At 21.0% G+C, this 26,555-nt stretch overlaps 1 protein-coding gene across 2 annotated transcripts in view; it reads right to left on the bottom strand.

Moving 5' to 3' along the window:
• The window catches only part of foxo (forkhead box, sub-group O), a 303,094-nt gene that overhangs the window by 65,207 nt on the left and 211,332 nt on the right, over window positions 1–26,555 (bottom strand). The window contains exon 9 of one of the 2 annotated variants that reach the window (XM_003692893.4): window positions 1,809–2,108. The exons of the other annotated variant lie outside the window; for it this stretch is intronic. The gene's annotated coding sequence lies outside the window, so the exon portion shown is untranslated. Of the gene's footprint in view, window positions 1–1,808; window positions 2,109–26,555 lie in introns of those variants that run through there. 2 annotated transcript variants of the gene reach the window in all.

Genomic DNA, 26,555 nt, shown 5'->3' with positions numbered 1-26,555 from the left:
CGAAACTTCGAGCCATGCGGTTCCTCTAATCGGGAAATATCTGTAGCTTCGGATCGCTGGAAAATGACTACTTCTTTTCTCTCGTACGAAAATTCGAAATGAATTTGAAATAATGAATAATTCTTCCTTTTTTTTTTTCTTTTTTTTTTATGTAATTGCGATTCTTGTTTTCCAATTTATTGGGTAATTCGAGTCTCATTATCTATATCATTATCTTTCTTATTTGACTCTGAAACTAGATTGTCCATTTAGAAAATATCGCGATGTATATATATGTGTGTGTGTGTGTGTGCGTGTATATAATACATAAATTGTACGTATAAAAACATAAAATGCATCGTTATAATAATAAAACGTATAGGTTTTGATTTAAGTTCTCGAAGCATAGAACAAATGTTTCATCAATTACAAATTATGTATTTACAATTACATTTGATATAGAAGAAAAAGAAACATATCTTGATTGTACGTATATATAAAGAGAAAAATATTAATATTTATGATCATAGAAGTTTATTGTACAAAAAACATTTTTTTATATTTTGATACTCCTGTGAACTTAAACCATCGTATATTCATGTTTAACCTTGCTTGTTTTGACGGTAATTTTAAAAAAATTGCTTGCAAATTAGAGAAAAAATTATGAAATAAAAATTTTTTTCAAATTTTTCATAACTCAGATCAAGAATTTTTTTTACAAAAATAAAAGTATCTTTCATATTTTATATTGCTAAAATGATTTCATTGTTAAAATAAGAGTAATAACGAAAAATCAAAAAGAAAAATTTTTTACAAAGAAAATTAGAAAAAAATTTCTTACGTTTAATACTTGCAAGAATGAAAACTTTTTTATAAAGATTAATAAAACAACAATTTTTATAAAGATATAATAAAATGACAATTTTTATAAAGATTAATAAAAATCATTTTTTCTAGATTGATATTTTTCAAACAATTTAAAAATTAGAAAAATAATAAATGAAACTTCTTTTCACACAAAGTACAATCATTTATCATTTTTTATTTTATATTATTTATATAAAAAATTATATTTTCTATTATTTATTTAGAAACTAAAAAAATAGTTTTTATGTTCCTTCAAATAGGATTGTTTTACGATTTTGATTATCCCTTAATTATAATTTAAGAATCTATATATTAGAAAAATAATATAGATAAATTCCAATTGATATAAAAATTTAATAAAACAAAAATCTAAAAGTTATTTTTGATCCAATAAAAGTCTATTTTATTAATTGTAATCTCCAAAAACAGTTTGACAGTTAAAAATCAAATATTTAATGTAACATTTGATAAATCGAAAATACTTAAATAACATATAAATAACATTTTTGTATTAAATAAATCTATTTTTTATTTGATTTAATCAAAAAAATTTAGAGAAATTTGAAGAAGAATTAAGAGCTTTTTGCAAAATTTATTTCTAATAATGGCCTCGTAATCAATAGCAATCGTTTCTGAATTCTAGCAAAATATTAAAATAAAGATATTTAATAAAAAATATCTAATAAAATATCTAATAAAGATAGACTGTGAATGATTCAGTTTCCATTTGGATGAAAATTTATGAAGTTAAAGAACAATTAAAAATATTCGATACATATTCTTTTTTAGTTATGATAATTTAAACTATCAAGTTTAAATTATTCTCCAGATTTCAATCGACAATCAAAGATATCTTCCAAAATAGTTATAGATAAATTTTTAACGAAAATAATATAATTTTTGACATAAAAGAATAAAATGTAAAAGAAGAAATTTTCAGAAATACTAAAAAAAAAAAAAAATAGATTCACTTTGTTTATTTGAAAAGATACAGCGATTATTTATGTAACAAGAAAAAATGAATATTTTATTTCAAAAACAATGATATATATACATAAATATAAATATATTATACAATTGTACAATTGTACATATAATATTATACAATTTTAATTGCCCACACAATTAATATAAAAATTCCATTTTTTGCCGACCACTTGTGTTCTCATATCAAAACCAACTGCTCGTAAGTTGCATCAACGTTGATTACTTGAATACATTGTATGTATTACACTTGTTGAAATCGGTGTGGTTCACTATTTCTGCAAGGTAACAATAGTAAGGTATATTATTATTATTATTATTAAAATTATTATTATTTCTGCTTAATATTTCTTAATGCTTTATAAATTCTTGACAAATATTCTAGAATTTCAAAAAAGGAATTTTTATTTTAAAACGTTATTATATATTTCCAAAATTTCGTAAACTTTATAAAGTTATGGATTAAAGAACTCTCTAATATTCAAATTTTATCTCTTCTTTATGTGTATATCACTATCCCATAAATATATATATATATATATTTGAGATATCTTTTGAGAATCGATTCAAAAAATCAAAAAATAGTACTCAAAAATGTTGATTGAAATTTATTTATTAGATTATTATTAATTTTTATTTACGATTAAACGAAAAACAACTATTGTAATAAAGAAGATAGAGTTGTCTTATTTTATCTCTGTTTCTTTATTTAAATTAAATTGTTTATAATTTAATAAATAAGCCTTAATTTTTGTGTTTATTTTGCCTTTTAGAATCGAAATTTTCAGAGAAGTTCCATAAACATTTTAATATCTTATATATTTTTTTATATGTTATTATATATTTGAATTTCAAATGAACAGTGAAATATATTCTTTTTAGAAAATTTGATTGTAAATGTAATGTAATATTCGATTCAATATGCGGAAGAATTTTGAACTTTGAATTATTTGAACTTTGAATCAAGATAGAAATTAATCAATCCAGTTAATTATTGACTTTCAAAGTTAAACTTGATACAAAAATAAGAAAATTCTAAGATGTTTTCACGCATTTTTTTTTTATTGATTAGAAAATAAAAGCTTGTAACTTTAAATTGTTAATTATGGATAGGATTGAAGCGATAAAATCATACTATACAGTCTGGAGGATGGAATCATTTAATTATAGTATAAAGATTGTTGGTATTGAATATTAGATAGTAATTTATAGAAATATTAAAAAAATTAAGTCATCATATTAAATCATTTTTTAATAATATTGGTTAATTTATATTAATATGCGATCAGTATCGAATTTAAATATTAGAATATTTAATATATTAAAATATGCTATTATTTTGTATAATAATGATTATTTATTTCAAGCATTATTGTTAAGATATATAACTTGTAAAATTAACTTTAATACAAATCGTACTTATTTATTTATTATTCTAATCCAATTTTTCAAATTTAATTTGAATCAAGATTAACTCAAATCAAAATCAAAATTTATACCAATCATACTCTAAATTTATATTAAATCTTAAAAATTAATATCCAGGGAACTAAATTCGAACACCATTTTAACAATTATTTATATATTTGCATAAACAATTATATAAATAAAATTATTCAGATCAGTTATTAATAAATAATTAACTCGAAAAAATATCTAATCGATTATTTCTTGATTTACAGATATCTATTATGAGGTAATTAGGTTAATTTTTTCTTGGAAGAAATCGAGAACTACAAATATAAAAATCAGAACTATTGAATACAGATTAAAATCTATGAAATTAAATATTTTAAATGTATTGAATTTTTTATTAGGATTAATTATATCAATGAATAAATAATTAATAATATAGAAAATTTAAATGTGTCTATATTTATTATTTCTTAAAACTTTAATTTAATTATATGACTTAATATATGTATGTATGATTCATATTTTCAGATCAATGAAAATAAATAACGTTTAAAAATGACATATTATTATATTTGAAAACTGTCTTTAAATATCAACTCACAATTAATATCTTCTAACGTACAATTTTTCTATTTATAGTTAAATCATCGTAATTACACATTTGATAAACATGTTTTACACTATAAAAATTTACTATTGAATAAAGTTTTGATTGGATTCAACAAAAAATTGCATGCAGTCTATTGTTGTTGAAGGACATTTCGAATAAACAATAGGCATAAAATGTTAAAGTCTGTAAAACAACGACGATCATGAACAATTCGTAAACAAGTCCAGTAACCAATATTACTTAGTAAATAATTATTTGTATAATGATTAGATTATACATTTTTATGCAACAAAAACAAATTCAAATATTCAATTAATTAAAATAAATATATAAAATATATTTTATTCATATTATAATATGTCAAATTTCATAATATTTGCATAAATTTATATAATTTTATTATGTAAATTTATTTATAATTTTGTTATATTTTTCTATTGAATTCTTCATCTAAAAAAATAACATACATATGCTTTCTTCTGTGTTTTATTATATTGATATCTCCTTCTCCTCATTTTTTCCATAGATAATTCAGAATTTCTTTTAGTTTTCATTATTATGTAACTAGAAGTTTTATTCAAGAAGTACTTAAATTTGTTTACAATATTCAATTAAGATGCAAATGAAATTATTATTAAAAGAAAAATATGTAATTTATTATATGTACATTCATTAAAATATGTATATTCATTATATTCATGTCGTTTATGTAAAATATGCAAAATATGTGTAATATAAAAAATGTGTATTTTTATATTTGCATAAAAATCTGCAGTCTAATAATGATAAAATTATAATATAGGTGTGAAAAAATTTTTTTATAGAATATCCATTTTAAATACATATATACATATATATTTAATATACATACATATATATTATATATACGTATACATAAATATAGAATAATTCTTACAAATTGATCGATTTCAGTTTTCTCAAAAAATGGAAAGAGATACAAAAAAAATAATTCGAATGAAAAATGTTTTGTTTGAGAAATCTTTTGACATATAATGTTATTATAAATAAAGACGGTTAGATAATATCAAGATTAATTCATTTTTTTTATTATTATATTCTTATATTTTATTTGTTGTTGTAAGAATCACTTTATATATGTATTATGTACATGTTACGTGTAATCAATTCATTCCTAATAAAAGGAAATTTCTATCAATTAATCGATTATATCCTTGTTGCTTTTAGATATACAATACTTTCTTCATGGGAATACATGTATAGATATGTATTTAGTATAAAATAAGATAAGAAATAAGTACAGAAAAATATTTATTAGAGTGCAGATTCTCTGAGTATAAGATTATAATAATTTTCCAATTTTATAATATAATACTCAAAAAAAAAAAAATATATCTTAGAATTTTGAGATAATTAAATCGTAAAATTTCTTGAATTTTTATATATTGGCTAATGCATTATATTAGTAAACATTGAATTTCTACATTTCATCATTTTTTAAACCAAAACCATAAATTGCTCAGAAAATTTATAAAATTAAATAATAATATTTTATGAAAAATTAAGATTATAATCCACTTTAATTTCATTTATATTATAAATATTATAGATTGTTATTGATTTTCTTTAAAAATAAGACTATGTAGAAATATCGTCTTTCTTGTTAATATTATCTATTTGTTATTTCTTATCGAATTTCTAAAGTTGGGCTTATTTCATAAATGTCATTCTGATTTGGTGCATGTAAATTAAAAATTTTTATGGTACGATGATATGTTGAGATTACAGCGTGATAAATTCACTACATCCTTTGCAACTTTATCAGCTCTTGAATTTCCATATGTAATGAAACACATTCAAACAGGATCTCACTAGCTCATTTGTTTCTTATTAACTTCGTTATACTTTTCAATGAGTTATTTAATAATTTGGTTTTGTAATTTGGTGAATTCTAGTGCTGAAAGTATATTTTTAACATCAGAAAAAAGATAATATACTTCATATATTCATTGTTTACTTTCCTATGTATTCTATCTCTTCTAAAAATGCATACATTTCATATATAAAAATATTAAAAAATAATCAGGCATAAATTTATGTATTTCTGAATTTTTCGTAGAGGAAGTTTATGACTACATTTTATATCTATCAAAGATGTAAGATTAATTATAATAAATATCGACTTCTAAAAGGATTTCTAAAAAAGAAATCTATAAAATATTAAGAATACCATAATTTTTTCATAGAATGTCGAAACTAATTTAGTTTTGAATCTTCAATAATAAATACGAACAACTTATTGAAAAGTTATCAGCAAGTAATTTCAAAATTTTTAATTATAATAACATATAAATTAATTAATTAAATAACATTTTAAATTAACATATTAATACCCATAATAAATAATAGTACAATAAATAATAGATAATAATAGATATTATTGTACAAATATGAAATATTGATTTCTTCCAAATCCAAGAATTATGATTAATTGACAAAAAACTCAAATGAAATATAATTATTAAAGATTAGTAACAGAGATTAATATTCAAAATGTATTAATTACATTGTTAATTTAGAGGCATTAAAAAAATCCTTTTTCCAATCGAAATCGTGATTCCAAAAAATTAATAAGCCATCATTACGAAAATAACGACGCTTTATTCGCCGTCAGTAAATCATCGTCGTCGCGACGACGCGTCTGAAACACGGAAGAAAATGATCGAAAATCGGAGGACAGAGTACCAGAGTAAAGGGTGATCGTGTTTGTGGGATTTTCAATGAATTATTCATGATCGAGTGTCTAATACTTGTCATGCTTCGTTGTATTTAACGTATTCAGATATTTTTATTCTTTTCTTCTTATGACATATTAAGTACGTCTTTAAATGATCCAAATAATAAAATTATTTAAAATTATAAAATAAATATCGATTGATTGTATTTGTCATTGATATATATACATGTGTGTTTATCTTTGATTGTTTATAACGATGCTATTCTATTTTTATTCAATAATTATAATTCGTATTTTTCAAATTAACAAATAAATAGTGTTAAGAATTTCTAGAATTGATAAATGAATTTTTAAAATTATAGTCTCTTATAAAATGTTTCGTACAATACTCTACATGTTAATTCATCGATTAGCCGAGATTTAAGTTTCATTTCTTATTCTGATTTGAACTTTACTAAAAGATTTAACATAATCTTCCTTGAGAAATCACATATGAAATATGAATATGAAATAAATTTTGCGAGATCGAAGTAAAATGCTTTGAAGTTGCTAGTCTCTTTCAAATGAATCTTCAAATCATTCGAAACTGTGTAAGTTTTTATCCCTGCATTATAAGGAACAAAATTAAAATCAACAATTATGAAAAGTATTTTGTAATTACTTGTACGAAAACTTTGTAATCTTCAAAGTTAACTGGAAGTATCTTTTAAGTTTAATTCGCATTAGTTTTTTTTTTATTTTTTTTTTTTGAAATTACTGAATAATCAATAAGAAATATTGCAAACCGATAAATGTTCGTTGCTATATTACTGGATAGTAGATCTTGAGAGTCAAACTTTTCGATAATCGAAAAAATGGATCTTTGGATCTCATTGTATCATACGTAAGCTACATGATATATATCTCAATAAAAAGATATAACAATAGATGATTTATAAGTCAGATTATGGGACATGACTTATGGATGAAAATTAAGAATAATAAACTTTGTTAGAGTTATCGTTTTTACGAAAAATGCAATAAATATGAATTATCTTGTTTTATTAGTATTTCAATTATGGATGACGATTTAAAAAAAAACAACTTTAAAAAAAAATATAAATTTTTTATTAAATAATTTACAAATCTATTACTATTTAATATATTATCTTTCATTTGAAAAAATTTTTTTTTATTTCTTACGATTTATCAATCAAAATAAAATCAAAAAATAACTGAATATTTTAATCCTTTAAAATGAACTTGAGCAACAACAAAAATTGCAATAGAATATGTATAAAAAATACTTACTTATATATTTTATACATACATTTCCATGGTTTTGAATTTTTTTATATTTTTTTATGTTTTCAATTAAATATTATCATTTCTGATATGTCTACGTTCCACGAGATTTTTCATCCTTTGTAATTAATTTAAGCTTATTGACATGTATTTAGATCTGGCTTACCATGACAATAGCGTTAAATAAATATCAGCAACGTATAATGCAATATGAGCTTTTAAAAACAACGATATATCAGAATAATTGCTAACCTTATTTCAACAGAAGTTAATTATTATTATTATTATTATTATTATTATCATTATTATTATGGAATATTTTGTCTCTAAAAAATATTTGAGAGTAGGGATGACAAAAAATGGGAAAACATTAATAAATCCGCAATTACCTGCCATCGATTAATTACCATCGATATTAACCGATATACCAGTTATTCAACATCGATGTTTATAACATCGATATTTTTTTTAATTTTAATTTAAAAATAAAGAGTTTCTTTTGATTTTATAATAATGCAAAATTAAATTTTTACAGATTTAATATACATTTTTTGCAATATAAAAAATTTTATTCGGGCATTTGATATCTTGTTTAAAAACATTAACTAAATTAATATTAATTTGGAATAACTTGAACAAACATAATAAATATAATCATAGGTAAATTTAATGTTAAATTTTTTTTTATGTTAGAATATACTTTTTTTTATGTAAACACAAGAGATAAGTATTTTTGGGCATAAAATTGTATATAGAAACTTAACTGTCTATTGAATTCCGTTCCCAATTGGGGATTTAAATTTCATGTGTTCCCGCATGGGTGCAAAATACGTACAGGGATGTATGCACTCGTCAATGTTTTATGGAAAAATATGCATATGTATAAAGTTCCCATACAGGAACAATCATAAAATGTAATAAATAACATTTTCTAATAAAATTTTATTATTTATTTCATGACCACACTCATTTTTAAGTAGATTAACAGACATGTATATTTCTTTCAACTCGTTATAAAAATTCTCCTCTAAAGGGTTAATATAAACATATAATATATAATAAATTTGGATATAGAAACTTTATTCTTTGTTAAATCTCAAAAAGCTTTCTTTTAAAAACTTAAGATCTGAATAAAAGAAGAAAAAAATTGTATAATTTATAATATATATTTATATATAATAAAATAATATTATAAAAACAACAAGAATAAAAGAACAAAAAGATTTATGGAATTCTAATTAGAATATTAATTAACATAGAATATTTAAAATTTGATTATTTAATAATTGTATTTTGTACTAATTCCTTTATTTTGTTGAAAATATTCAATATTTATACATATCTATTCGTATATTAATCATTAAGAAAACGCACAATTGCGACAAATATCAATTTCAATAGATAATATTGATAAAAATTTTACTTGTTCCTTTTAGTATTTCTTAAAAATTATATTAAAATATATAAAAGAATCGATTATAGTTCATGATTTGATTAGCATTGATATATCGTTTACAATTATATAGATATTATATTAAATAATATCGATTCAAATCTGCAAGAATTTAACTTGCTTATGATTCTGTTATTAAATGTGTATTTTTCTGTTCTTACATAATTTATGAAGCAACAAGAATATTTATCTAATATATTATATCATGATAAAGAAACAAATGTAAAAGACATCAAAACTTTATAAATTGAAATAAAATAAAATAGAAATAAATAAAATAAATAATTTTTTTTATATCCAAAGGAATAATAAAAATAAATTTATTTTTACTTAATATAAATTTACAAAATTAGAAAAAAATTAAATTTTAATTATGGAAGAGATATGGGCTCTTTTTCTCTAGATTTATAAACTTAATAAGTAATTTATAATAAGGGTTAATTTGTGTATAATTCCTAAAACGGTTTAGCACTTTTCTTTTCTTCTACTCCACTGTTAAATAGAATAAAATATACTCTAGAATATATTCTCATTTTTTTCCCTTAAAAACCTTTTCCTTCATTATGCTCCACAAAGGTTCTGTATCCTTCTCTTATTTTTTCCATATAATCTTCTTTATTTCCACCTCTCTACTTCCATTATTTCTTTACTTCCATCTCTATCTTTGTGCCAATCAATTTTGATTTGAATTTTATTTATATCGAGAATGATATAAAAATATTAAAAACGTTAAAAAATTATTTTAACATAATTTTATTTCTAATTTATTGAAAATATTGTTTAAAAATATTCGTATTTATCTACTTATGTTATAATCATCGAAATACTCATATTTGAAGTAGATTTATAATTAGAACATCGTCAGATCTATGAATAAATATATGTATCCATCGATTAGGTAAATATACATATACACTCAATTTATCAAATCTCTAGTACAAAATTATTAATGAAATTTTAACTTAGACAATTTTAGAAAGATAAACATTACAATTGACAATAATTAAAATACAGTTTAGAATAACCGTAACTGTAAAATATAAAATTTAACTGTAAAATATATGTTTATCTTGAAAAATCGTTTTCTTTAGATATAAAACAAATAAATTGTAAAAGAAAGATACAGTATTGGATAAAATAATAAGACACTTGATATACTTAAATATTTCATACAATTAAAAAGAAGAAAATGTTCATTTTATACACTTTATGTTTTATACATTCGTGTATTAAATATATCTTGTAAAGTAAAAATATTGAAATCTAAAAGATGAAAGACGAGAATATGTTTACACATCATTTATTTGTTTTATAATAATTTTTTGTTATAAAAATATAATATTACTATATATTATTAAATTTATGAAAGATATTTAAAAAGTCGATTCTAGAAGCCAAAACAAGAAAGTTGAAGCTTATTTATAAAATTAAACAATTAAATTTCTATTAGATAAACTGAGATAGAAACAGAATGAAACAATATGTTATAATATAGAGCTGTTTCTTTTTAATTTTTCGTTTTACTTCATCATAAATCTAAAAAACTATTAATTTAATAAAAATAAAATTTTTATTTTATTTATACCAACATTCTTGTTCGTTTAATTTTTATAATTTCTTCTTCAAAAATTTTCTACGAATTTATTGTGTTATAAGATTTAATAAAAGCTATTTATTCGTTGTTTTTTATTTATTTTTATTTTAATAGAATTAGAGTTTTAATAATATTTTTTAATTCTCTAACATTACTAAATTGCATCTCTCATTTATATGTTTCTTGATCAGTCCACAGATCAGTCCGAATATTATCAAAAATATTATAAAGGATTGATTCATTCACTCACAACTGTTCTTCGATTCACGAAGACATTAATTATACATTAGTTTATTCAATCTACTCTTAATAAAATTCTATTTATTTATTAATTTGACATTATATATCACTAACTAGTCTAACTAAATTCATAATATAATATTCTAAAAAAGTACAATTTCTCCATGTAATTCTACTTCGATGATCAATATGTATGATTGTATACTTAATATACAGTACAGAAATATTATGATTCCTAGTTTAATATGTTTTAGATCATTTGTAAACACTTTTGTAGATTTTTCATTCATCTTAATGATTTCAATATCATCACTTTTATTTATAAAAAATTACTCAAAGATTGATTAAAATAATATTCTTTTCTTATAATAGTCTTTGAACAGGAAAAAAGATTGTTAAACTTTCGCTTATATTGTTTATTATCGTACATACATAGCAGGTAATATTAATTGATTAATGTTTAACGTTTCTCTAATTACAGACGACAATAAATCATGATCACAATTTTTATATCAGACAATACGTCTGTTTTTTTTTTTTTTGCAAGATGCTAATCTAACTATACATGTATCATTTGCTATATGTGACAATCAGAATTTACTTGATCTGTACTCACTTGAATTAGTATCGCATCCATTGCACGTACATGTTGCAGATACCAGTCGAGTTATACCAATACCTTATTATGAAAATAAAGCAAGCACGATTATAATTGCAATAATCAACAACAAATGAGATTATTAGTCGTGGTTGGAAATTGTTACCGCTCGATTGACATATGATCCCTTTTTTAAAATACTGTGTCCTTATAATGTGTCCGATGAAATTGTTACTTCGAAACAAGTAGCAATTTTAACTATAATTTTGATTAGATCTGTTCTGCATTAATTATTGCGTTAATTGTACTATTGAAAGGAACATTAACTAAATTTTTGTACAACTCGCGAATTATGTCCATGATAAAATGATATGTTATTTAAAAAAAAAAAAAAAAGAAACACATTTTATTCATTTCATTAGCATATACAAGTTATTAAAGAAATAGTTTCATTTATAAATATGATTTAATTTTATTTATAAATGATACGTTTCTCATTTTGAAAGTATGTATCTAAATAATATATGTATTTCATCTTTTGACCCTTAAAATCTATAAGTAATATATAAATTTTCTCTTTCGTTTTTTTATGAATTGGTCATAGTTACTTAGAAAAAATGCAGCTGCTTATAATCATAACAGAAAAATTTATTCATCTAAGGGACTGAAGATCTTATCATTTATTTATAATTTATATAAACAGCATAGAAGGAATGTATATACGATATGATAAAAGACAATTATACGATGTGATAAGATACTGATGCATACATTGCCATGGATGCATATATTATCATATCAAAAATTTCTTGAGGATAACTAAAAAAATATTATAAATTGCTATGTAAAAGAAAATTTATTTAAAATGATGTTCTTAACAACATATTTCAAATTCAAATTGTAACTAGCAAATTGATCCTATTTCTAAATTGATAAAAATATTGTTATTTAAGAATACAAATTTTAAAGAATAAGTTGTAAGACAACAAAAGAGGGAAATTTTCCTTCTTTTATTAGTGCTATATTATTTACAAATATGATAATAAATGTGTACTTCTTTTATAAATGTATTGAATTTGTCAAAATTAAGATTTAAAGAGAAAAGATTTCTTGTAGAAAAATTGTTAGTTACAAACATATATATTTATCATATGTGTATTTTGTATACAAAAAACTACTTTTTATTTTTGATTAGTATCATTGATTATACAAATGATAATTCATTATATTCTATTTAAATTAAAAAATATTTAACTTAGAAAATTTTTTATATTGTGATATTTTTTCAATTGTGTTCATATACTCGTTAAGACTGAAAAGCAATAAAAAAAAAAAAATTTCCAGTTCATGAAACTTGGTATTTCAAACATATTTGGAGATAGTATAGACTGTTGTCATTGCTTATTGAACTCTCTCAAATACAATTTCAAAGTTACAAATTTTATATAATACCAAAATTATTTAAAAAATATTTTTAAAAATATTTTTGCAATTCGCAAATTTTATATTATAAATATATTGATAAATTCTATAATTAAATATTTAATTTCCAGTTGGAGCTTTAAAGTCTAATAATTTCTGAATTATTATTTTTATCAAAAATTATGAAATTGATATAGAATCCAAAAAATATATATATATATATAAAATATTAATATATTCGAAGATTAAAAAATCGATTCCTTAAATCAGTAAAAAATTTGATACATAAATATGTATTGAAACTTATTAACTTATAAGCAATTGAAATTTACATTAGATTAAATGAAATGAAGAATCAAATAGTCATATATAAGAAAAAAAACTTTCTTTTTCTCTCTACATTTCACTTTGTCCAATATAAATTTTGATTTCTAATAAATATCAATTAATATTTTTTATACCAACTTTTATATTTGTTTTGAATCGATCTATTAATAGTGTCTCGCTATTAATGAATATATTATCACTGAATATATTATAATCATATTCGATAAAATATATGAAAAGAATGTTAAAATTCATTGATAGAGATTAAAATAAAATCAAACTATTAAAAAAACTTAAAAATATCGATTGAAGTTCATTTATTTATTAAGTTATATAAATTTAAGTTTGCATTAGATGGAGACAGTAAAATAGACAGATCTCTACTTAATTCTGTATCTCATTCAACCAATATTTTTATATTAAATTTTATATTTATTTTGAACATTAAAGTCAACTTTCTAAATATGCCAAATATATTATCATTCTATATACAGTTATCTTCATAGGAAAATTAATTAATCCAAAACTAAATTTGATATTTTTGAAATGAGTGCATTATCAACAGATTTAATTGATCAATTAGATCATTAGATAATCAATTAGACAAATATTATCTTAAACATTATCTTGAATATTATTTTAAATATACTTTAAAAATAATTAAATTTGTTAATAATATTGATAATTTTATTTTTTTTTTATATTAAATTGACAATATTATTTCTTCAATTAATAGGGATTGTAAAATACGAAAGAAAAGAAAAATAAAAACTATATTGAATTCTAAACTCATTATATTCAAGATTAATTAATAATATAATATTTATTAATATAATTTAAATATAATTAAACTAAAAAAACAATAAAATATGTATAGAGTTATGTTTGATTATGTTTGATTATGTTTGATTTGAAAATTAATTTATTTATATTTATTATTATCTATTATTACATAATTACGTAAAAATGATAAGAATTAAACTATTAAATTTAAGTATTAAGTTAATGCAAAAAAAGGAGTAATCTTTTTTTTAGAAAAAATTTACAATTTTGTTTACATTAAAATTTTTTGTTCAAAATAATAGAAATACGAGTACTGATGATGTATCCCGTGTCTTTTTCTATTTAATTATTACACCGAGTAAAGCTACTACACTGTATAATTAAAAAGGGGAAATACGAAACAATTGTACTTTTAAATTTGAACCTTTGAAATACGAAACCCTTTAATTCGATGCATATGCACAATGGCATTCGCTTAAGCGCTTTTACAATTGCAAATCACAGTATCGACTAACGTACATTTAAATGTGAATATGTGGCATTTTAATGTATAAAATTTAACCTGTAAATTCTTATTACGTATCTAATACGAAACGTGTTATAAGAAATTTTAAAAATTAGCTATATCATTTAAAAAAAATTATTTATTAGAAATAGTTTGAACAACTATTAAAATTATTATATTTTATTATTATCTAATAAAAAAATATATAATCAAAAATGTAATATTGTTTATAAATATATTTGAATCTAATATACGATTTGATGCGAATGATTTAAATTTCATTGATATATTTGTATAAATTGTTCATTTAATTTCTATGTGAAAATATTAATATTAATAATTTATTCTTTATTATTTCTATTTTTTAATAATTTTTAATATTATATTATTTATTTTACATAGTAATAATTTTTTATGCATCTTTGTTAGATATATATAAAAAATGAGAAATATATTTTATATATTTATTAATAAAATTATTATATATGTTTATTTTATTTTTCTGAATCGGAAAGATCCTTAATTTTGAAATCCTTAATTTTATGATAAATACTTAGTATGATATTAGCTCATCTATTATATTTTTTGGATAAATGCATATGTATAAACGAAATTCTATGTTCTATAGTAATAATAATATTTTTTTGCAAACATTTCGAAAACTATAGTTAGTCAATGAAAAATTATAGAAATTATATTTACATAAAAGTAAGTTGATTTGTACAACATATTCATGAATCATCGAAAACGAGAATTTTTTTAAATAATTAAGAAACAAAATATAAATATGAATGAATGATGAACTTTCTCAAAATTGGATATTATATAAGAAATATATTTTTTATGCATATGTAAAAACATTATTTTTGTGTGCCTCTTCCAGAAGAAAAACAAACAAAAAAATGCTTTTGATTGAATTGTTTATCACCAAGCTTATCAATGTTTCGCCAGTAATCAACATTGATAAGAATAAATGATAAATTGTTCATGCTTTTTAATGATATCTAGTATTTGTACCTTTATATTACGTCAAGTGTATTCGTAAATATCTAGGATTTTTTTTTTTCATTTCTTATAACTAGTGAAGAATTCAAATAAATTCGAATGAATATTATGTATTGTGAAATAAAAATTTCACGATAATTAAGATTTTCAACAATTAGCCAAAATAGTCAAAATTTTTTAAATAATTTTAAGTATTTCAAATCATATAATATTCTCAAGATGATCATCATTTATATAAAGTGCACACCTGTTATCATGATTTTTATTACCACCATAATTTCGAAATAATTTAATATATTGTAATTATAGTTAATTTCATAATTCAAATTTATGACAATAACATTTAAAATTAAATCTTAAGATTTTTAGAATTGCATTAATTTATTATTTATTAAACATTAATATCTATTTTAATTTTATTAAAAAATTTATTGCTTATGACTATTTAATTTTATTAAATTTATTATATATACTACAGACATTTATATATATTTTTATTATTGCAAGGCAAACTTTAAAAATAATTTGAATTTTACCTATATAATACATATAAATTATTTTGTCAATAATTTTAAATTTTAATCACGCCATCAAGAAATATTTATTTTCTATAGTTCAAGGAAACGAAATATAAGATGAGTCAGCAAGTATGAATAAAACAACGATAAAATTGTATAATATTCATGATCGATCTTGCAGAACTTATATCAAACCTAAATCAAATCTAACTTGTTATAATTATTGTTTGTTAAAATGTTAAAGTATCGACATTAATGTTCATGGATTTGTAGCCATCCCTTGCCGAAAATGTTTTGCATGTAAAATCAGGCAAAGATCTTAATATTTTCTTGTATATTTGAATCTAAAAATTATAAATCGATATCTTATTTATGCGATTATCTTACACATACAGTTTACATTTATTGACGTGTCTCATTGGATAGATTATATACATATTATTGATTCTATGTTGATATTAGCAAAAAACTTTTGATACCATATCATAAAATTCTATACGAGGGCATTTGTGACAACGTTGTACTGATTGCATCGGTATGTGATCACCTCTTATCATATTATATTACACATTCAGCTACGTTGCTCTTAAACTATAAACAAAAGAAAAGGTCTCCAACCTCTAGACACAGTCAATTGAATAATGTTTACGAAATGAATAACAGGAAGTATGAAGAAATTGTATTGTATGGAATATATGAACTATGTAGAAATTGTTCATTAGTATTAAAAATTATTCAGAATAACTATCATAAAATTATGATTAGGTTTTTGATCCTGATGAGGAAATGATTTTTAATTCTCTAAACGAAAGATGAAAGAAAAAATTTTAATTTAATTTTTAAATTTTCTTTTTTGAATTGATATTAGTTAGAATTATATTGAAATACAATAGTTATGAGACGGTTGTTTAGAACGAAGCCTATATCTAAAATTAAAATACGAAATTTAGCAACTTGTAATAATTATTATTTAAAAATTCATATAATTTCATAATATTATATTTTTGATACATACTAATTATAATTTTTATACATTTCGTAATTTTTACACAATCGTTTTATTACTCGTTTCGAAAAAATTATTCAGTTGTGTTTATAGATTGGAAATATCTTTCATTATACGACTCATCTTTCATTATAATCTTACATATAAACAGTGTAGAAGAATATGCAATGCAGTATGATAAGTGGTGCTTGCATATTGAATATATTGGTATGCCTATGACTGTTTTATGTTACAAATGCACATGTACAAGCAGAATTCAATGATATATTGAAGAAGGAAAATTGTTCGAATAAAATATTTTTCGAATACCAAAATTATTCTTTTCTCTTTTCTTTCATCACTAAAATATATTCAATAATTGATAGTTTCTTTATTTCAGGATATACCATATATATTCTTGACTAGATCATATAAATATAAATTTTTCAACATTAATAATTGTTTATTTACTTATTTATATTCTTTATAAATGATGAAAAGAAAAAGATTTAAAAACCAGCCATTAATCTTTCATTTAATTCTGAGTCTCCAGTTTCAAGAATTTAAATTTATTTTTTAAATTCTTCGTTAAACCTCTTTTATTGATATTACTATTTACACATATTGCATATTGTTTATAAAATAACATATTCTTTTAGTAATCGTAGACTTGTTATGTATTTTTGTTAATTTTATTACATTTTTATTATTTTCGAGCTTTTTAATTATTTGATATTTTTCTGCAATAATTAAAATTGTACATTTTTATTATAAAATGTTCTGTTAATTTCGATTAATAAATTATAATCAGAATTCATTTGACTAAATGCAAAAAAGTATATACATATTCAAATATTATGCATTACGTATGCATTATATGAGGAAGCATTTAATGCTTCAAGATGTTGCATTGTTCGGATAATATAAATTAAGAAAAATAACGCTATTATTTTACTGTTTTATTATTTATATTAAAATGTCGCGTATGTAAAGTGTGTAACACTTTCATAATTTTGATGTATATGTATATTTTTTTAAAAATCTGTATTTTATTATTTCTCTCTCATTATTATAATTTTAATTTAAATTTATTCCTTATAATTCATTTTTCTTAATTTTGTTATCATATTATTTTATATTATAGCATTATTATAGCATTGTACGAAAGTTTTTTACAATATTTTACAATTGAATTAAAATTTCACAAATTGTTATTATTCATATTTTCTTTTTTAATTTTATAACTCATTTTAGTTTGTTCTGTTATGTCAGTTTTTTTTTTCAAAGAATATATTTTTTTGAAAACCTTTTTCAAAATTAAAAAAAAGTGGACAGTAAATGATTTCAAAAATTGTTTTATGATGCATTAATTATGATGCTTCTAATAAAAAATACATAAAAATTATTTTTTCTTTAGTACAGAAACTCCTTTTATAATAAATTCTTATAAATTTGAAAAATTTTATAGCATAGATATGATAATTTTACTAAATACCAATAGATTGAATAATTTTACTAAATTATGGATTGATATGTTGATATCATGTTGATTTTGGATAAGAAACAATATCTAATAACGAAATTTTTTAGAGATTCCATTTTACAATATATTACAAAGAAAGAACTTAAATATTTTTCAAAACTATGAAATGAAATATTTAAATTTTCTGTGCAGTATTTTACATAAACATAAAATTTTTATATAATTTTTACATAAACAAGTTTTAAAACTCTATCTCAATATTAATTTAACATAAGATGGAATTTTTAAGTATAAATTATTAGAGCAAAAAATATTGCATTTGATTTATTGTTGTACTTTTCTTTCCTATATTTATTATTTATATTTATAATGAGTTTCTGGAAATCTCTCATTTTCTATATTTACTATTGCATTTCATGATTTCATGTAAATTGTAGCAATTCGAAATATCTCAATTTAATATATAAATTTCAGTACCGAATCTTTTGAAATGTTGTAAGCTGAGACGAATAATTGTATCTATGATAAATTGGTCATCCCAACTCTAACTTCTCATTCCTGAATCTCGATCTCTGTTTCATCCCGTTTGCCTCGTTCTTTACTTAAGATATCTCTACTCTCTATTTTCCGAGGTTACATATCCTGTATATTTTCCCAAAAGGCAGGATACTATGAACAGTTCCCAAGCAACGACAGATCAAACCAAGAATACTATCTACGTATAAATTATGTATATTTCGCCTATTTGTAAGTTCCGTGCTTATATTTTTATTTTAATAGATGTAATATCTAAAAAAAAAAAGACAAATTAACGAAATAAATCAGGAATTTTCAATTTTTCAAAACAATTTCTGAAAGTAATTTCTCATATTTTGAATTTTTCAAAATATAATAAATAATATTTCTTGAAAATAGAATTAACAGTAATATTTTCCTTTTAAATTTTTATTTATATACTCTTTAGATATCTTCTTTCAAAGTATATCCATGTTCGAAGTATCTTGATTTGCGTTGCAACTTATGTATTACAATATTCAACAATAAAATTTTGTGTTAGCCACAATTACCAAAGATGCCAACGTTGCCAGATAAGATTCTAAAATTTCAGTATATGATGTGATACTTTCATTTTGAAAATGAGAGGGAGAAAAAACTGATTGGAAAAAGAATGACACGATGCAATTATTGCGTCAAAAACATATACGTTACTATATTATATTTTCACAAAATAGTAAATTGTGACTTTATGATGTCATGATTTTTATCATTGTTGCATTATCATGATATTAAATTTTGTATAACCACGACATATAATGTTATGCTGTCATACAATGAAACATAACAACAAAAATCATGAGATTTAATTATATATAACCTTATATGTATATATTTTAATCGACATAACCTAATCTGGCATTAGTTTCTTCTTAATTAACTTTTTTTCGTTTTATTTTTCTCAAATAGTGTAACGTGAGTATAACGTAATTTATTGAAAATATAAAATTTTACCTGGTAACCTTGTCCATCTATCCGTATGACTGATAACTCCGGATAACTGTTGAACATGTCTTAGATTTACAAATAAAGTTCAAGATTGCTAGACGAATAATATGTCACTCTACCACTTATTCTACCACTAAAAGCGAATCAATTTTTCTACGAAGAATTTTGTCAGAAAAAGAATATATATCACACTGTTTCTACTACATAAGAAGTACATCACGTGACCAGGTTTCCGCCAAGCATTGTACCACGTGACATGCTTTTGTCTAATCTAGCAGGGACAGTGACGTCACGTATTCTTCTGTATGTGAAAATTCGCCAGAGGAGAATTGAACTACTTTTACTGTCTCCAACTAGCAATTCTCAGAGCCTGAAGTCTCAAGCTTCCACTTTGCTAGTTTTATAACTTGTTTTACCCTCAATATTAGCCCAAGATTATAGTGAGGTAGTGAAAAAAGTTGCAAGGAAGGCGGAGTAGAAAGTAAGGAACAAAAACGTTGCTCTCCTTGCTGCTACACTTGAATTGTATTATATTGGTTTGCATTTGCTGCCACGATCATTTCGCTATTATCCTCGATTCTCACTGCTTCATATAATCACACCCTTATTCACGAGCGAAAAGACAAGTTGAACAGCATTGAATATAAACTAAAATATAGGTTAAAAATTATATTGGTATATATAGAATTTCTTCTAGATGCGATAATTTTCTAATATTTTTCTTAAAAACGTGATATACGATAATGGCCATAAATGAACCAATATTCGATGAAAAATTATCAATATTTTAAATTGTTATGATTGATAAAAAAAATATAATAATAAGATTCAATTCATTTTTAAAGTTTAAAATTTTTATTTTTATATTCTAATTTCTTAATCCTAATTTCTTTTTTCAAAGATATTATTATATATAGCAAATAATAATGTTTTTATATCATATAAAAGTAATAAAAATACTTTTTTTTTGACAAATTTAATAGATTGTAAAGTTTGAAAAACTTTTTTCTGTGACTAAATTCACAATAAACGTGAAAATTGAAACTTCCCTTTAACAATAACTTCAATCAAAATTCTCTAAAACTTGCTGTATGTCTGATTCTTTTTCGTTAAGTTATTGAATTTCGAATATAGCTAAAAACTTTGAAAATTTAATTTTTTTCTTTAATTTTAATTTAACCCTAATATTTTAGAATTTAATAATTTACAAAGGAGAGATTTCAATATTCAAGTTTATTGCAGACGGAATCACAAAAAAATTTTTTCATTTACAATCGATTGAGTTTTTCAAATTTTTAAGCAGAAAAATAATTTTTCAATTTTCTACATGATATAAAAATATCTTTGAAAAAAACGAACTCAAGATCTAGAATGTAGAAATTTTACGCTTTAAAATGAATTTAAATTATTATTGTATGACTTTCTTTTTTTATGAAATTTTTTTTATGAATAGTTTAAAATATCGATAATTTTTCATCGATTAGTTCACTTATGCTTTTTATTACATTTTCCAAGCTGAAGGATAATTTCCTGCTGCTTTGTTAATAGCATAGTTACTTTCTCTGCTTGACTAGAAAGTATACATAGTGTATACATACAAATAACTACATTATAAATAAAGTCACTGCAAGGAGTAATGAAACTTCAACATTAATTTTCAAGAGAACAATTGACTTTCAACCCATGGTTCCTTTGATGCATTTTATCCTTGTAATAAGCAGACTGAAATACAAGAAAAACAAAATACTCTTCAATAGATCACTACCGATTTAAAAGCTTGATATAAGAGCTCTTTTAGAGAAAAGCACAGGAATATTGGTGCACAATTGTTCAGGTATGTAAAAATGGAAATAATTATATTATATTTTTTTATTAATGAAAAACATTTAACTTATATTTTCAGTTTATTATCATTATTCAATTATATTTTCTTAATGATTAATTAATGGAAAATGATAATATTTATTTTGGTAACGTTTTTATCATTAGTAATAATTTTGAACTGATAATTAATAATAAAATATAAATAATTTTTTAATTATATAATTCTTTTATAAAAAATATATTAATTTAAATAAAATATAAAAAATTAATATTATTATACATAAATAAGTTCTATTTTATTTTAAATTGAGATTACATCTATTTATTTTATATTTATTGTTGTTAGATTTAAAAAAGTGATTTAAAGAAATAATTTATATATATTTTAAATAGATACTTTTTATTATAATTTTAATAATGTTAGCATAATTGGAGATTTAAGATTAGATAAAAATTTTGTGCAGAGATCTTTAACTTGTAAAAAAATTATAAAATTGAAATTAGAGAACTAAAAGTATGTGACTATGAGTTGAAATCGCATCATTTTTAATATATGATTTAAAGTATTTGAACAATTTATAAAGAAAAATAGATATTTTCATAATTTGATTAAATATTGTATAATATATTAAATGTTAAATGAGTATGTATTAAGTGTATAAGATTTCTTTCTTTTTATTAAATTTTAAATACAATGAACTATACATTTTTTTACAATAGCGAACATTAAGCTTTTTAGAACATATTGATATAAATTTTAATTGCAAAAATCTGCGATTTTGCTATTATGATTTGTGTCTCTGTGGGATAAAAGATAGTTAGAAGAGTTTTTGCACTTTTTTTCCCAGAAAACGGTTCGCAATACACAATTCGTGTCGATATTAACTTCAATTTTATAATTTTTTTTACAAATTAAAAGATATTTGTATAAAACTTTTGATTTTAAGTTTTAACGACTTTTTTCATCTCTGAATCAATATACCATATTCTATACTGGAAGCCATTATAAAATAACGAATATCGCTTTACTTAAATGATATATTTCAATCGATATATCGATATATCGAAATATCTTTTATTTGATTAATTGACTACTAATTATAAAATGGATTTCAAAGAACATATGCGAAATTAAGTTTGAAAATATTGATTATATTCTATAATATTAGAAAATAATATTAGAAAATATTAGAAAGTGAAATATTACTTACAATTTCCAATTAATAATAATTCAGTTTAAATTAAAAAATAAATTAATAAATTAAACATTTACATTAAAGAATAAAAAAATAAATTAAAATTTAAATTGAAATAATTTAATTAAAATTATTTAAATAAAAAATTTAATACGTTAAACGTATTCAAAATGCAACAAATGAATGTGATATTTAACAGAAATTCATAATTTGAATTTCAAAGAATTTTGAAAGATTCTTTTCGAAAGAAACTTGGACCTGAATTATTTAAGAGAAAAAAATAGCAAGCAAATATAACTAAATAGTTACTTAATCAATTAAACCACGAATTGATTAATCAGTTGCTGCCCTATGTGTTATCATATTTGCTTTAATTGACTTGTTTTCTTAATCAGTTAAGAAAATCTTGACTTGTTTTCTAGTTAACTACATCACGCCGCGATTTGTTCATTGTGTTTATATCCTTACTCAAACATTAGATTATGTTCTTGTTCCTACATATAGATTAAAATTTACATTACATATTATATAACAGAACGTTATAACAAATTTTGTCATTATGGAATAAATTACTATAACTTATTATTATATCTTCTAAAATTATATAAAACGCCTTACATATAACAAACTATATAACAAATTACTATACATGATATAACAAAACATGTTATATAATATCAAATAGAATTAAATATTAATTTGTTAAAAATACACGAAGTAAATTATAAAATAACAAGAGATTTTTTTCTAGAATATAGCAAATTATGTATTATCCAAGAATCAATAGAAATCAAAGAATGAAAAATATTTATTATATATGTTTATATATGGAAATATATAATTAGTATTTCGTATTTTGAAATAAATTAAAAAAACATTCACGCTTTTTATAAAGGATTTCGAATTAAACTTGAATTTTCACAAGTTCGTTTACATATGTCGTATTTACATATCTTATCAATTTTTCAAAAATTAAAATTTTACATTAATGATTTTTCATTTCGAAGAAGATGAATTAATTAAAAATTATATAATTTCATTTATAAAAACAAAGATTGAAATCATATCTATTTAGAAAAGATTTGAAAAATAAATGTAAAATAAAAATAAATATAAATACGTTTCAACATTAAAAAAAGATACATATATATATTTTGAAATTTGTAAAGAACCAAAACTGTAATCAATATTTTTCATAAATTTAATTAATTGTCATATATTTAATATACACATAATATATAGGAATATATCATCGTTACATTTTAATTATTATAGTTTTTGTTATATTATATTCTTTTTATCATTATTATTATATTATATTCATAGTATAAAATAGACAAGGGAAGATAATAATATTTTGACTTTGTAATACGATTATGCAGGAACAACAATTTTTACGTCAAAATATTACTTACTTATTTGATATTATCAAACTTTACTGTATGTTAATTATTAATAAGAAATAAAAAGCGGAGAAAGCTCTTGCTCTTTATATATACGATTATTGACATGGATGAATATATTCTAAATATAATTTTTCATTATATATTTAAAATTTGTATTCATTATATGTTAATATCTATTTTGAGATATATAACAGAAATGTTAGATTCTCCTCTATTTTAAAATTATTAATGAAATTAAAGGTTATCACTTTTTTGTCTTATAGATAACATTTTTTATAGAAAACTCTTATTTAATTATGCATACTTATTTAACTATGCAACTGATAAAAAATATAAATAAACAAGTAAAATATGAAAAATAAAAAATATGATTTTAAAGGCTGTTATATTTTATCAACGTTTACAGGATTAATTTAAAAAGCTTCATCATCACAGTTAAAGGGGTGAGCAGCTAAGTACATATCGTTTTTGCGTTGTTGGGTAAATTAGCGTCGTGACACGCTGAAGGATAACTTCTAAAATAAAATCTGTATGGTAACGTGAAAAAGTAGTGGTCGTCCATGGTGCGCGACGCTGAACTATTACGGTCTATTTAACATGGAAGATATTGAAAAACGAATTACAGGAGTCTTCGAAGAGTTTTTTTTTTTTTTTTTTTTTTTTTTTACTTTGCCTCAACTCTATCATGACATATACGTTTCATAAGATAAAACGCGAAAAATATGTATAACTCATCGATCGAACTCGATCGAAATTATTCGAAAAAATTTGAATCAATGTGATTAGGAAAACAACAAGAAAGATGCAACGACATTAATTTTTAAATTTAAAATTTATATTTTTTGTTTTTTATAATTAGATATTAATTCTAATTTTCATGCAAAACGTATAGAGAGAGAAAAAGAATTAAATTTTTGGATTATAGAAAAAAATAGGAAATAATTAAAATTGAATATTTGAAATATAATAAAATATATTATATGTATAAATTTATTAAATATATATATATATATAAATTTTAGATAAGAATATAGAAAAATATTTATAAAAATAAGATATTATTTATTTATTGGTAGCGTAGTAGAATATTTCAACTATTTCAAAAATTATATAACTAAAAAATAGTTTATTCGTAAAATAAAAAAAGGAGTAATTTAAATAATAATTTATAAATTAAAAACTTTGCTCAAATATTAAATATATTATATTTTAATAAAAATATATATAATAAAAATGTATAATGCATACATGATTTGCTTGGCTTATTCTAACAAACAAAAGTATCATTATTTGAAAGCGAAATTTTTAATCCAAGCAAAATTTGTTTAAAATTTTCATAAAATTGAAACTTTTGAGAGATTTCAAGTTGAAAACAAATAACTATTCAAAAATTATCTGCCAATCATATTCGCAAAAATGTATTTATATTTAATTATATATAATTATATACATTTATTTTATTATATATTATATATAATTATATACATTTATTTTATTATATATTATATATAATTATATATATTTATATATTATATAAAATTATATATATTTATTGTAAATGTGTAAACTAATTCTTATGCATACATATGCACAATAGTATAATATTAAGATCAGCGATGTAGTATATTTTAAACGAATATTAAGTAAACTTTATTGTATTTAATGAAAAAAGATAAACTTTTTCATTTATTGTACACAAGGTCCGAAAACTTTCCGCAAAATATGATATAATCATTTTTCAATTTTTTTAGTTGTGGTCATATTCGATAACCATCCTTCATTCACTTGTTAGACATCAATAGACTTTTTATGGAATACGGCGCACATGCGTATTTGTCATGATGTACACTACGATAA

The sequence above is a fragment of the Apis florea genome, unplaced genomic scaffold, assembly GCF_048593485.1.
Source record: "Apis florea isolate Af1SG1 unplaced genomic scaffold, ASM4859348v1 contig_3170_pilon, whole genome shotgun sequence".
NCBI classification, from domain to species: domain Eukaryota; kingdom Metazoa; phylum Arthropoda; class Insecta; order Hymenoptera; family Apidae; genus Apis; species Apis florea.
The sequence above is the reverse complement of the archived record's forward strand: the minus strand, read 5'-3'. Positions and strand labels throughout refer to the sequence as shown.